This window comes from Arachis hypogaea, chromosome 6 (assembly GCF_003086295.3).
Source record: "Arachis hypogaea cultivar Tifrunner chromosome 6, arahy.Tifrunner.gnm2.J5K5, whole genome shotgun sequence".
Lineage (NCBI taxonomy): Eukaryota > Viridiplantae > Streptophyta > Magnoliopsida > Fabales > Fabaceae > Arachis > Arachis hypogaea.
Window position 1 is genome coordinate 18,231,423 of NC_092041.1, and position 11,582 is coordinate 18,243,004.

General features: G+C 37.0%; 1 long non-coding RNA gene across 1 annotated transcript; it reads right to left on the reverse strand.

Moving 5' to 3' along the window:
• Positions 1–395: 395 nt before the first annotated feature.
• On the reverse strand, positions 396–2,186 carry LOC140173432 (uncharacterized). The gene is made up of 2 exons (XR_011862239.1): positions 1,591–2,186; positions 396–1,105 (listed from the first exon to the last, which is right to left on the reverse strand). It is a non-coding gene; the product is annotated as an uncharacterized lncRNA (long non-coding RNA).
• Between the last annotated feature and the right edge of the window lie 9,396 nt (positions 2,187–11,582).

An 11,582-nucleotide genomic window follows, 5' to 3' on the forward strand; every position in this document is an offset into this window, starting at 1 on the left:
GGGCTTCTGATTTGGGCTTATCTCAATCTCAAAATTCAGCCACTTGATTTATTTAATTTGCACAAGGCTAAATTAATTCATTAATCAAAGTGGGTTTGATTAGCTTTTTAGCCCATTGTGGAAAATTATTTTGCTTCCTGCACACTTGAATAAAAATCATCAAACAAACCATTGGAAATTATTTAAACACTTAAACATATTTAATAATGTTTGGTCATCACTTTTAATTTAAGTTTTTTAATTTAAGTTTTCCAAACTCAACAGTTGTCTTGGCATAACTTGATGACATCATTTTTAATCATTTCAACCAGCAAAAGAGAAAGCTTTTCTAAACTCTCACTATATATGTACAGAGGTTACAACTAATGGACTAAATTTTCTATATAATTTTCATAAGCAAGAAAAGGAATGCAGTAATGATTAATGAATAAGTTTATCATTTATCCACACTATAGATCCTAACTAAGTAGAATCAGCGTTGATTCCACCACTCTCCTCTTTTTAAGAAACAAATCAAAATACCAATAGGGACAACACTTCCAGTTCAAACAGCCTGCCTCCAAAAAAATATGCATACATTTCAGAAACCTGGTACCAACCAAACTTCAAACTCCTATTTTCAAATTCTACCCATTTATTCCTGTTACACTTTCCTCTTTTCTATGACTATCAGTGTCTAGTGCTAATTCAAGCTTCATTGTTCCTGTTCTTGCCACATGCAAACCTCCCCATGACTAGTATGTCCAGAGCCTCTAGCACCACTCGGCTAGACTCAGATTCAATAGATGAACTGGCTTCATCCAACACTAACATAGGCATATCTTTCAAAATTTCCCTAACAATTGCAATTCTCTGTTTCTGTCTTGGAGTTAAGTCAGTACCTTTCATCCCAACATTTGTGTCGTAACCATGAGGCAAACTGCTAATGAAATGATGAGCATTTGCTATTCTTGCGGCCTCTTTCACCTCAGCTTCACTGGCATTATGCCTAGCATATAGGATGTTTTTCTTATGGTGGTTGAGAAAACTATACCAAGGCGGCTCCTCAACTATCTCAAATTATATAGCTTTAAATCCCTTCCGTCTAGAAAAATTTGCCCAACAACTGGATCATAAAACAACAAATTATCACATCAATTTCAGAACTTCAGTAAATGTAATCTCATAAGTTCCCCAGCAGATGCATACTAATGATAGAAACATGTATTTATGTACATATATACCGTAACAAAAATATAGAAAACCAGAATATTTTATCACCAATAGAAGTAATTAAATTATTAGACATGAAACTTGGCAAATGACCAAAGTTAAAATCCATTTACAGTGCATAAATAAGTAGTAGAATCATAAGTAAAGGTAGTATGCTGATTTGTGAATGTAGAATGTTCCAATTTTGCTAAACTGAATGCACAATTGTTAAGAAATTTCATGTAAATTGTTAATCCTACTTTTCTCATGATTTACAGCAACATTTAGATCATCGACAAGATAAATTAATTTATTAGCAATTCAACATCATCTCAAAATACATAGGGAAGAAAAATTTGGAAAAAACAAAGCAGGGAAAGTGATGAAACAAGGACTCACTAACGGTCCACTGCGACTCGGTGACAGCGAGAACCCGACACCGCAAGACGACGAGCAACGACCCCACGATGGTCCATGATCCATGGCGATTCGGTGACAGCGAGACCCGAAATCAGAAGATGACGAGCGCCGACGACCCGACGAGTTGCTTTTGTCGCTGGTGACGAGTAGTTCAGGGAGGGCGGGGAGACGTTGAAAGGCTGGCGACGAGTCGAGATGAACGACGAGAAGCCGGCGGGTGTGAAGGAGACGAGAGTCGAGTGAGACTCCAGTGGGCTAGTGGCAGTGAGAAAGAAGAGAGAGTTTGAGTTTGAGAATTGAGAGTGAGAGGCATTCCTCGAGAGGGTAAAGGATTGATGAGAAAATCCAGAAAGATGAAGAACATCTTTAATTTTTTTTTAGTATTTTAGATTTTTTTCTATAAATGACTATAAAAGATTAAGGTTCATGAAAAGTATTAATAAAATTGAATGATTTGTTTTTAGTGTGGATGAATAATAAAATGTGTTTTTATTTTTTTAAATTGTTTAAAATTTAGAATTATAAAATTAAAGTTAGTTGAATTTTAAAATTTGATTAATTTAAATGAATAGTTTTGTTTAACATAAAAAAGGTATTGAAGCCTTTTATAATATTAAATAAAAAATTATTTTATATTTTTATTAAATTATAAGGATAATTTAGTAAAAGTATTAATATGATATGTATTTAAAAAAAATTTAATTATTAATGTAAAAATTATAATCCACGTGTCGTGTTTTAATTTATCTATATTTTTATTATACCGATACGTATAAATTTATCATTGTAACAAAACAAACACCTTTACAAGGAGTAGGGTTAGATCCTCGTAACTCTTTTTCTCTTGCCGACACCCTAAAAATACAAAGAAGTTTCGTATCTAAATCAAACTAGACAGTACAATAACACTTTTTTCTTTAACTTATCAAAGTATAGAAGAAACATGGAAGATGCAATTTGTTATATCAAAACATGAGTATGGTACAGTATAGAATACTATTAGCTAGAGTTAACATTTAACATAATAGAAATTGGGAAATAATAGCCTCCAAATTACACTTTTAGAGGATACTACATAATAGGAGTAATTATCCAAATTAGTTTTTGAAAATTTTAAAAGTAGACATTTTAGTCCCCCAAAAAAATTAATACACTTATTAATCTCCAATGTTTATCTCCGTCGGTCAAATTAGTCCCCAGTCCAATTTTTGGCGTAACTCATCAACGGAAACTGCTGAGTTAGTACGTTCACTCGCATACGTGACACTTAAGTATCCACGTATGCTCAAAGGACAAAATAGTCCCTGCACAAGTAGCAAAAAGTGATGTCGTTTTAGTGTCTTCTCCCAAACATCTCGTTGCAAATAAATGTGAAATTCTTCATCTCTTGAAAACTCTAGTTATTCGAAAGTTTCTGAATTTTTTCCATAACTAGAAATATCAATCTCACTTATTTATGGAAGAAGATCCAATTTTTCCGAAATTGCAGGATGCAGGTTTGATTTCTAGCGACACGAAATAGGGTTTATTCGAATCAGATTCAAGGGTAGATCTTGCAGCTTGGAGTTATGTCTGCTTATGGCCATCAAATGGAGGAGAACTATTCTGCAAAGAGTCTCTCTGGTGGTTCTGGTATGTAATGTGGTGCGGATTTTACAACCACACTAACTAACCGGCAAGTGCACCGGGTCGTACCAAGTAATACCTTACGTGAGTAAGGGTCGATCCCACGAGAATTGATGGATTAAGCAACAATAGCATTTGATAGGATTAGTTAGACAAGCAGAAAAGAGTATTTTGGTATTCAAAAAGCATTAAATAGTAAAGTAAGAATTTCAGAAAACAAGCAGCAATGAGTTGGAATAAAATATAGAGAATATAATTAAGGTTTTAGAGTTATCTATTTTTCATGATTTATTTTTCTTACTAACTATTTTAATCATGCAAGATTTAATTTCATGGCAAACTATATATGACTAGACCCTAATTCCTTAGACCTTCCTAGTCTCCTCTAAAATTCATTAACTGCCAATTCCTTGGTCAATTAATTCCAATTAGAGGGTGATGATCAATTTCTAGTTTATATGCCAAAAGAATCCTAATTATCCACAAATAAGGGGATTATATGTCACGTATCCCGTTAAATACAAACAATTAGAAATTCGGTATAATATGTTTTCAAGCTGTTGTTCTTGTATAGAGCTTTTTCAAGTTATACAAGAACTCAATTAGAACATGGGTCATACTTCTGTTCCACCCATATTCATAAAATAAAGAGCGAAAACAATTATTGAAATATAAATCTAAACATGAATTAAATTAGAAAGATCAAATGAATAAATCCATACAAATAGACAGAGCTCCTAACCTTAACAGTGGAGGTTTAGTTGCTCATGGAAAAGAAAATAAGGATCCAGGTAAAATGTACCGCGTCTAAATGTACCGAGTTTCAATCTGATGGCATCAGATCCCTTTTTATAACTAATCCTAATAAATTTAAAATCTAATTATCTAAAATTAAAAATAATACCTTTTCCTAAAAATAGGATTTTGAATTTAAATTCGAATTAATTAACAAGTCTTCAGCTGATGGGTGGGGACCACTTGATTTATCCATTTTGTAGCTTCTAATATGTGTTTTCTGGGCTGGAAATTGGGTTAAAACAACCCGAAAATCACCCCAGCATTTTCTGTATTTTTGCAGATCGCGCATGTGACGCGTCTACGTCGTCCACGCGTTTGCGTCATTTGTGCAGATTCCAGTTCACGCGTTCGCGTCAGGCACGCGATCGCGTCATTGCGATTTCTCCATTCCGCGCGGTCGCGTGAGCCATGCGTCCACGTCGGTCTTCGCTGGTCATCTCTTTGGTTTCTTCTCTTTCTCTGCAGAAACTTCATCAAATCCATCCGAATGCTACCTAAAATAAATAAAATTGCACAAAACTCAAAATAGCATCCATAATCGCTAAAATATAATTAATTCTTAATTAAACTCAATAAATTATATGCAAATTCACTAGGAAAAGGTAGACAAGATGCTCACGCATCACAACACCAAACTTAAACTGTTGCTTGTCCTCAAGCAACCAAAACTAATATAAGCTTGGGATGTGAATTTGCATGAGAATGAGAGTTTGATTAAGCTCATGTCTTTTCTTATAGTGGGGTTTATGACTATAATCCTGAATAGTTTTGGCATTTCACTCTCCTTTGAGTCAAACAAAATGTTATTGATATTCGAACTAGAATCCGGATAATATTATGAATTCTCTGATCTTTTACATTTTAGTTTAATCCTTGAGCACAACAAAATTTACTTTAATTTATTTTTCTTTGGTGTTTTGCACTTTGAGCCTAGCTGTGACTTTAAATGTTTTGTCTCAAGAGTTACTTGACACAAAAACACCACAAGCACTTAACTGGGGAACTCTCTTTGAGTTCTGATTTTTCTTTCAGTTACTCCCAGACAGTAGTGCTCAAAGCCTTTGGCATACTCTGTTAAACGCACTTGGTCTCGACTCTAAGTGTTCTGTCTCAAGGATTACTTGACACAATCACACCACAAGCATATGACTAGGGAAACAACTCTTTGAGCTTTTAATCATGTTTGACCTCCCTAGTCATTGATGCTCAGAGCCTTGGACCTTGCTTTTATTTATTAATTTTTTTTTGTTTTTTGTTTCTTTTGCTTCAACGATTAAATTTTTCTAAATTTCAGAGAAGTCATAATAATTTTCTAAATTCCTATTCCTTATACATTAACATCCTTTGATTCAAATTCAAATATGCACTGTTCATATTATGCATTTAAAAATCACAGAAAATACCACCACCTTTAAGTAAATAAAACTATTTAAAATTAACTCAATTTCTCATGCAATACATCACTTCTTTTCTTTTCTCTTTAGATTCAAGTTCAATGAGTGGTACATAAAACATCTTTTCAGCATTAAAGCAATTAAAAGAAAACTAAACTAGTCCTAGGATTCTAACTAATAAATAATCATGCAACAAACAAAGCAAAATAGCAGAAAGCCGGAACATAACATAGAAAAAGAGGGGAGGAATAAAAATGAAAAAAATGAAAGGAACTCAACCACCTTAGTTATCCTAGCGGTCGCTTTATTCTTCAGGTTGTGCTCCTTAGTGAAGATGATTCGCCTCCCTTTTGGTGCCATAGGATGAAACAGAAAACCCTTAAGTGAAGCATCAACACCAAACTTAAAGGTTTGATTGTCCTCAAGCAAATAAGAACTAAAAATAGAAAGAGATAAATATTATGATGAAAGAAAAATAAAAAGATAAAAGAATAAGAGAGAATTAGGATTGGGAGAGAGAGAGAAAGAAAACTGGGCGGCTCAAACGATGCGTTTGCGTACAGCACGCATACGCGTGGGTCGCGCATTTTCATAATGATGCGTTAGCGTCAGGCACACGTCCGCGTGCCCTAGATTTTGTGCGAATTGCGCAAAGCCAGCCGCGCGGCTGCGTGGCTTTCTGTTCGTATGGCTTGGGAGCCAAAATTTCAGATGACACGTTTGCGTACAGCACGCGTCCGCGTGACCAAATTTGTGCTTTTAGCACAATTCTTGCCCTAAGCCAACACAACTCTCTGCCCAAACATTCTTTTACGTCGACTTTGCAGGTCACGCATCCGCGTCAGTGACGCACCCGCGTGAATGGCAAAAATCACAAACGACGCGAACTCATGGGGTACGCGAACGCGTGAGTTTGTTTGTGCGAAAGGCTCTATTCTGGCGCCACTCCCACGCAACTCTCTGTCAAATATATATATATATTTCATGCACACCCCTATGACGCGTACGCGTCAGCGACGCTGCGCATCATTTGCACGTTTTCTTTTTTTTTTTTTTAGCTTGAGGTGTTCGCAACCTTTTCTATTTTGTTACATGGCTTGGTGTTGACATATTGTGTAATGGGAGGTGATTCAACTTTAGATAGGAATTCATTGATGAGTGAATTCATCTCTTGATCAACCTCTTCGTATTCTTCAATCTTAATATACGCCACGCCATTTTTGTTTTCCTTGGGAGGTTGTACACATTCTTCTATAACTTCAACTTCATGTCCAATGGGAGAGGATTCGATTGTAGAGAGGAATTCATCCATGATTGAATCCATCTCTTGATAAGCTTCTTCCAAGTCTTCAACGATGATATGCTTTGGAGGTTGCGCACCCTCCTCAACATCAATATCAAGCTTCTTGGGAAAGTGCTCCATGATGCTACATTTCCATGGACTTTCAACATCCCCTAGATCTTCAACCACTTCTTCCTTTTCTTCAATGATTATAGCTTCCTCTAGTTGCTCCAATACAAAATTTGATTCTCCCTTCTTTTCCACCAAATTTTCCAATTTCTCCTTCATGCTTTGCTCTTCTTTTGACTTTTCACATGTGGTCATGGAAGTACCTTGAGTCTTCAAACATTGGTGGGTTAAAGTATGCACCACCTTGGTCAAATTGGTCACAAACTCAAGTGTATCCCGCTTCATGGCTTCTTGTCCTTGGAGTAACAAAGTGAGAGGATCGTCTATTGGGGCTTGGGGTGAATAGGAAGGTTCATTATTTTGGAGAGAGAGTTCATAGTAGGAAGGTGGTTCTTCTTGGTAAGGGTATGGAGATGGTGAGTGTTGAGGTGGTTCATGGTAGTAATCTTGATAGGGTTGTGGTGGGTCTAAAGGTTCTTGCTCATAATGTTCATAAAAATATGGTATGGATGATTGGTCATATGATGGATATGGATCATAGGAAGGTGCTTGGTATGGAGAGGCTAGTGAGTTTGGTTGATGTTCATGTTGAGGGTAAGGTTCATAGGCATATGATGGTGGTTGTTGAGTGTCACAAAAAGAATCATCATAGCCGTTAAATTGGCATGCATTAGGATGGAAATTATACCTATAAGTGTCCGGAGGTTGTTGCCAATAGGAGTGATCAATTCCTTGAGGCTCCTCCCATCTTTGATGATTCCATCCATGGTACATGTTGCCATTAAAGTCCACATTTCCTACAACACAATTAGAACCAAACTCAAAGCCAAAGTGAGAATTCATAGTGAGAGAACAAAATAAAACTAACAAAAATTAAGAAGCAAACAAAAGGTAAACCTATTCACAATATTTACATATGTACAATAACCAATAACATAACACCATTGCAAATCCCCGGCAACGGCGCCATTTTGACGATTGGATTTTTGACGGTTTAGAATTTCTCAAATAAAATCTCGTTGTAAAGTATAGTTTCTAAACCAAGCAATAATCCTTTCGTACAAAAATTTGTTTGTCACTAGTACAAACCCCTAAAATCTATAAACCGAAGTATTTAAACCTCGGGTCGTTCTCCCTAGGATTTACAATAAAGTGTCTATGTTATTGGTTGTGAGTTATATTTGGGGTTTTAATAAGAGGCATGAAAGATAAATGGCAAGAAAGTAAACTAACAACTATAAAAGGCTCTCGGCAAGGTATGAAAATTAGAAGTTCTATCCTAGCTATCCTTCTCAATTGTGATGAAAATTGTTCATTGCTACCACTTAGTTAACCTCTAACCATGGAGGAAAGTCAAGTGGATGAATCAATTTGATTCCTCAATTCCTAATCAACTCCTAAAGGAAAGACTAGCTTTAGGGGTATTCAAATCAATTAGCAACTTCTAATTATCAATCAACAAAAGGATTAGATAACTCAAGAGTCACTAATTACTCAACCAAAGCCAAGAGGAACAAAAGCTACACTAAAACCCAACCAAGCATTTCATCAAACACTTGGAAGGCATAAAAGAAAAGCATAGTAGATTGATAACAAGAAGAGAATCTAACAACAATTATTGTAAAGAATTAACAACAACAATCAAGGAAATCACAATTATCATGAATTACCTCAAATTGCATTATTGAAATGAAACTAAAGAACAACAATCTATCCAAAACAAAATGAAGAATTACAATTATAAAAGCATATAACTAGAAAGAGAGAGATGAGAAGATTGAGAATTGATAAAGGAAAATTGAATCAAAGCATGAATTAAATCTAGATCTAAGAAAAGAGATTAACCTAAACCTAATCCTAATTCTAGAGAGAAGTGAGAGCTTCTCTCTCTAGAAACTACTTCTAAAACTAACTATCTATCTAATCTTCCCCTAATTAGTCTATGGGTGTGAATGTGTGAATCAATGTCCATCCCCCTTCAATCCTTGGCTCTTATATGCATTTTGGCGCCAAAGTTGGTTGCTGAAACCTTCCAAAATCGCCAGGCACGTGTTGCTTTAGTGAGGTCATGTGCCATCATCGGCGCGTGCGCGCATGGTACGCGTGCGCGTCCTTGGCCTGTTTCGCAATGTGCGCGCGAGCGCCTTGTGCGCGTGCGCGTGCTTGGCCGAGATCAACTCTTTGGCTTTTTGTGCTTCTCTCCACTTGCATGCTTCCTTCCTTGCTTCCTTTGATCCATGCCTAGCCTATTTCAATCCTGTAATTACTAGCAAACACATCAAGGCATCTTATGGAATCAAAGAGAAATTAGGATTCATCCAAATAAGGATTAAAAAGCATGTTTTTACACTTAAGCACGAATATGGAAGAGATGACAAAACCATGCTAATTCATAGGCTAAATGTGACAAAAGGTTATCAAGACACTCTAAATTCAATACAAAACAAACCGTCAAATTGGGGTTTGTCATTCCTGTGATAAAATAGCTGCATGATAAAAAAATTAGTAAAAACTTAACAAAAACAAAATAAATGAGAAAATAACTAAGGATACGAAATTATCGGGTTGCCTCCCGACAAGCGCTCTTTTATCGTCACTAGCTTGACAGTCAGCTCCTCTAAGGAGGAGGATCATAGGGGCTCAGCTCTTCACCCCTTACTTTGAACTTCTTTCCTGTGTCTCCATAGCGTAGCTCAATGTGCTCCAGAGAAAGAATTCTGATTACTGTATAAACCCATGCCGGATTGCTGGTCAACACCACCTTCATTCTTGGGGAGAAACCTTCAGTGGGGATCTTTTTGTTTCTCCATCCTCTGGGTACTTTCTTCTTTTTGGGAACCTCCTCCTTGGTAGATGATGCATTCCCAACGCCAAACTTAGGTTTGATGTCAGGAAAAATTTTATTGATTGTTGCCAAGGGAGGTTTGAGTTGCAGATTCTGCTGTGTATCATCAGAGGGTTTTTGAAGGGTTGGATCAAAAAGCTCAGTCTGCATGCACCTCTCTTCTTCACCTGCTGAATGTACATCTTTGAAAACATGGACGACTAGTTGCTCATCATGCACTCTAAGCACTAATTTGCCCATTTCTACATCAATCAGAGCTCTTCCAGTGGCTAGGAATGGTCTTCCTAGAATTATAGAGGCATTCTCATCCTCCCCTGTGTCAAGAATCAAAAAGTCTGCTGGGAGGAAGAACTTACCCACTTTGACCAAGATATTCTCCACTAATCCGTATGCAGGCTTCATAGATTTGTCTGCCATCTGTAATGCTATCTTTGTGGGTTGTGCCTCTTGGATTTGTAGCTTCTTCATCACAGATAAGGGCATTAGATTTATGCTTGCCCCCAGATCACATAGCGCTTTCTCAAAGGTTGTGCTCCCAATGGTGCATGGAATTTGAAAGCTCCATGGATCTGGCATCTTCCTTGGCAAGTTATTCTGAATGACAGCACTACATTCCTTAGTCAGGACTACTGTCTCATCTCCCTTTAAACGCTTTTTCTTTGACAACAGCTCCTTCATGAACTTGACATAGATAGGCATTTGCTCCAAAACCTCAGCAAAAGGAATTTTAATTTGTAACTTTCTGAAAATTTCCAAGAACTTTGAGAACTGCTTGTCCTTGGTCTCCTTTTGAGGTCTTTGAGGATATGGCATCTTAGGCTTGTTCTCAGGAGCCTTTGGCAATGTAGGATGAGTGTCAAGGGAGTCTGGGAATGGATTGTTCGCACGCTTTGGAGGGGCATGCTCTATGTCTTCCTTCTTCTCCTCTGGAGCTTCCTTGTCAGCTAGCTTTTCATTGGCCTTGGTCTCAGATCCAGCTACTTTACCACTTCTCAACTGAATAGCCTTGCAATCTTCTCCTGGGTTCACCACTGTATCACCTTGAAATGTACTTACATACCTCTCAAGTAATTGCTTGCTTAGTTGGCCCACTAGCACCTCTAAGTTTCTAATGGAGGCTCTGGTTTCCTGCATAACTTGTGCTTCTGTATTTGCCACTTGTCCACTTATCACGGTGATAGCCTTGCATTCCTCTTTTGGATTTAGAATTGTGTTACTAGGAAGGCTATTAGTGGTCCTCTGATCAATTTCATTAACTCTGGTGGCTATTTGACCCATTTGAATCTCCAGGTTCTTGATGGATGCTCTGGTTTCCTGTTTAAAACCTGTCAATATTGCTTCCAAATAATTGTTCTGTTGGAAACCGCCCTGAGAATTATTGTTGAAGTTCTAAGGTCTCTGAGGTTGATCCCTCCATCCAAAATTTGGGTGATTTCTCCATCCCTGGTTGTATGTCTTAGAATATGGGTCATTGTTGGGATTCCTAGAACCACTCCCCATGTAATTCACCTGTTCAAAAGAAGATTGAGCATAATCATAATTATCATTTTGCACAAAATTACCTGCCATGTCATAGGAGACTTCCTGTGGTGAATTTTGGGTGTTGATAGCTGAGACTTGCATGCCACCCATCTGTTGAGTAAGTAGATTTATTTGTTGAGACATTAGCTTGTTTTGAGCAAGAAGAGCATTAAGAGCTTCTACTTCCATGATGCCCTTTTTCTGGGAGGTCTCAGAGTTCACAGAATTTCTATTAGATGAGTATAAGTATTGGTTACTAGCAACCAATTCAATAAGCTCAATAGTCTCCTCCGGTGTCTTCTTCTTGTGCAATGAACCTCCTGCAGAATTGTTTAAGCACATCTTGGACATTTCACCCAAGCCTTCATAAAAGATA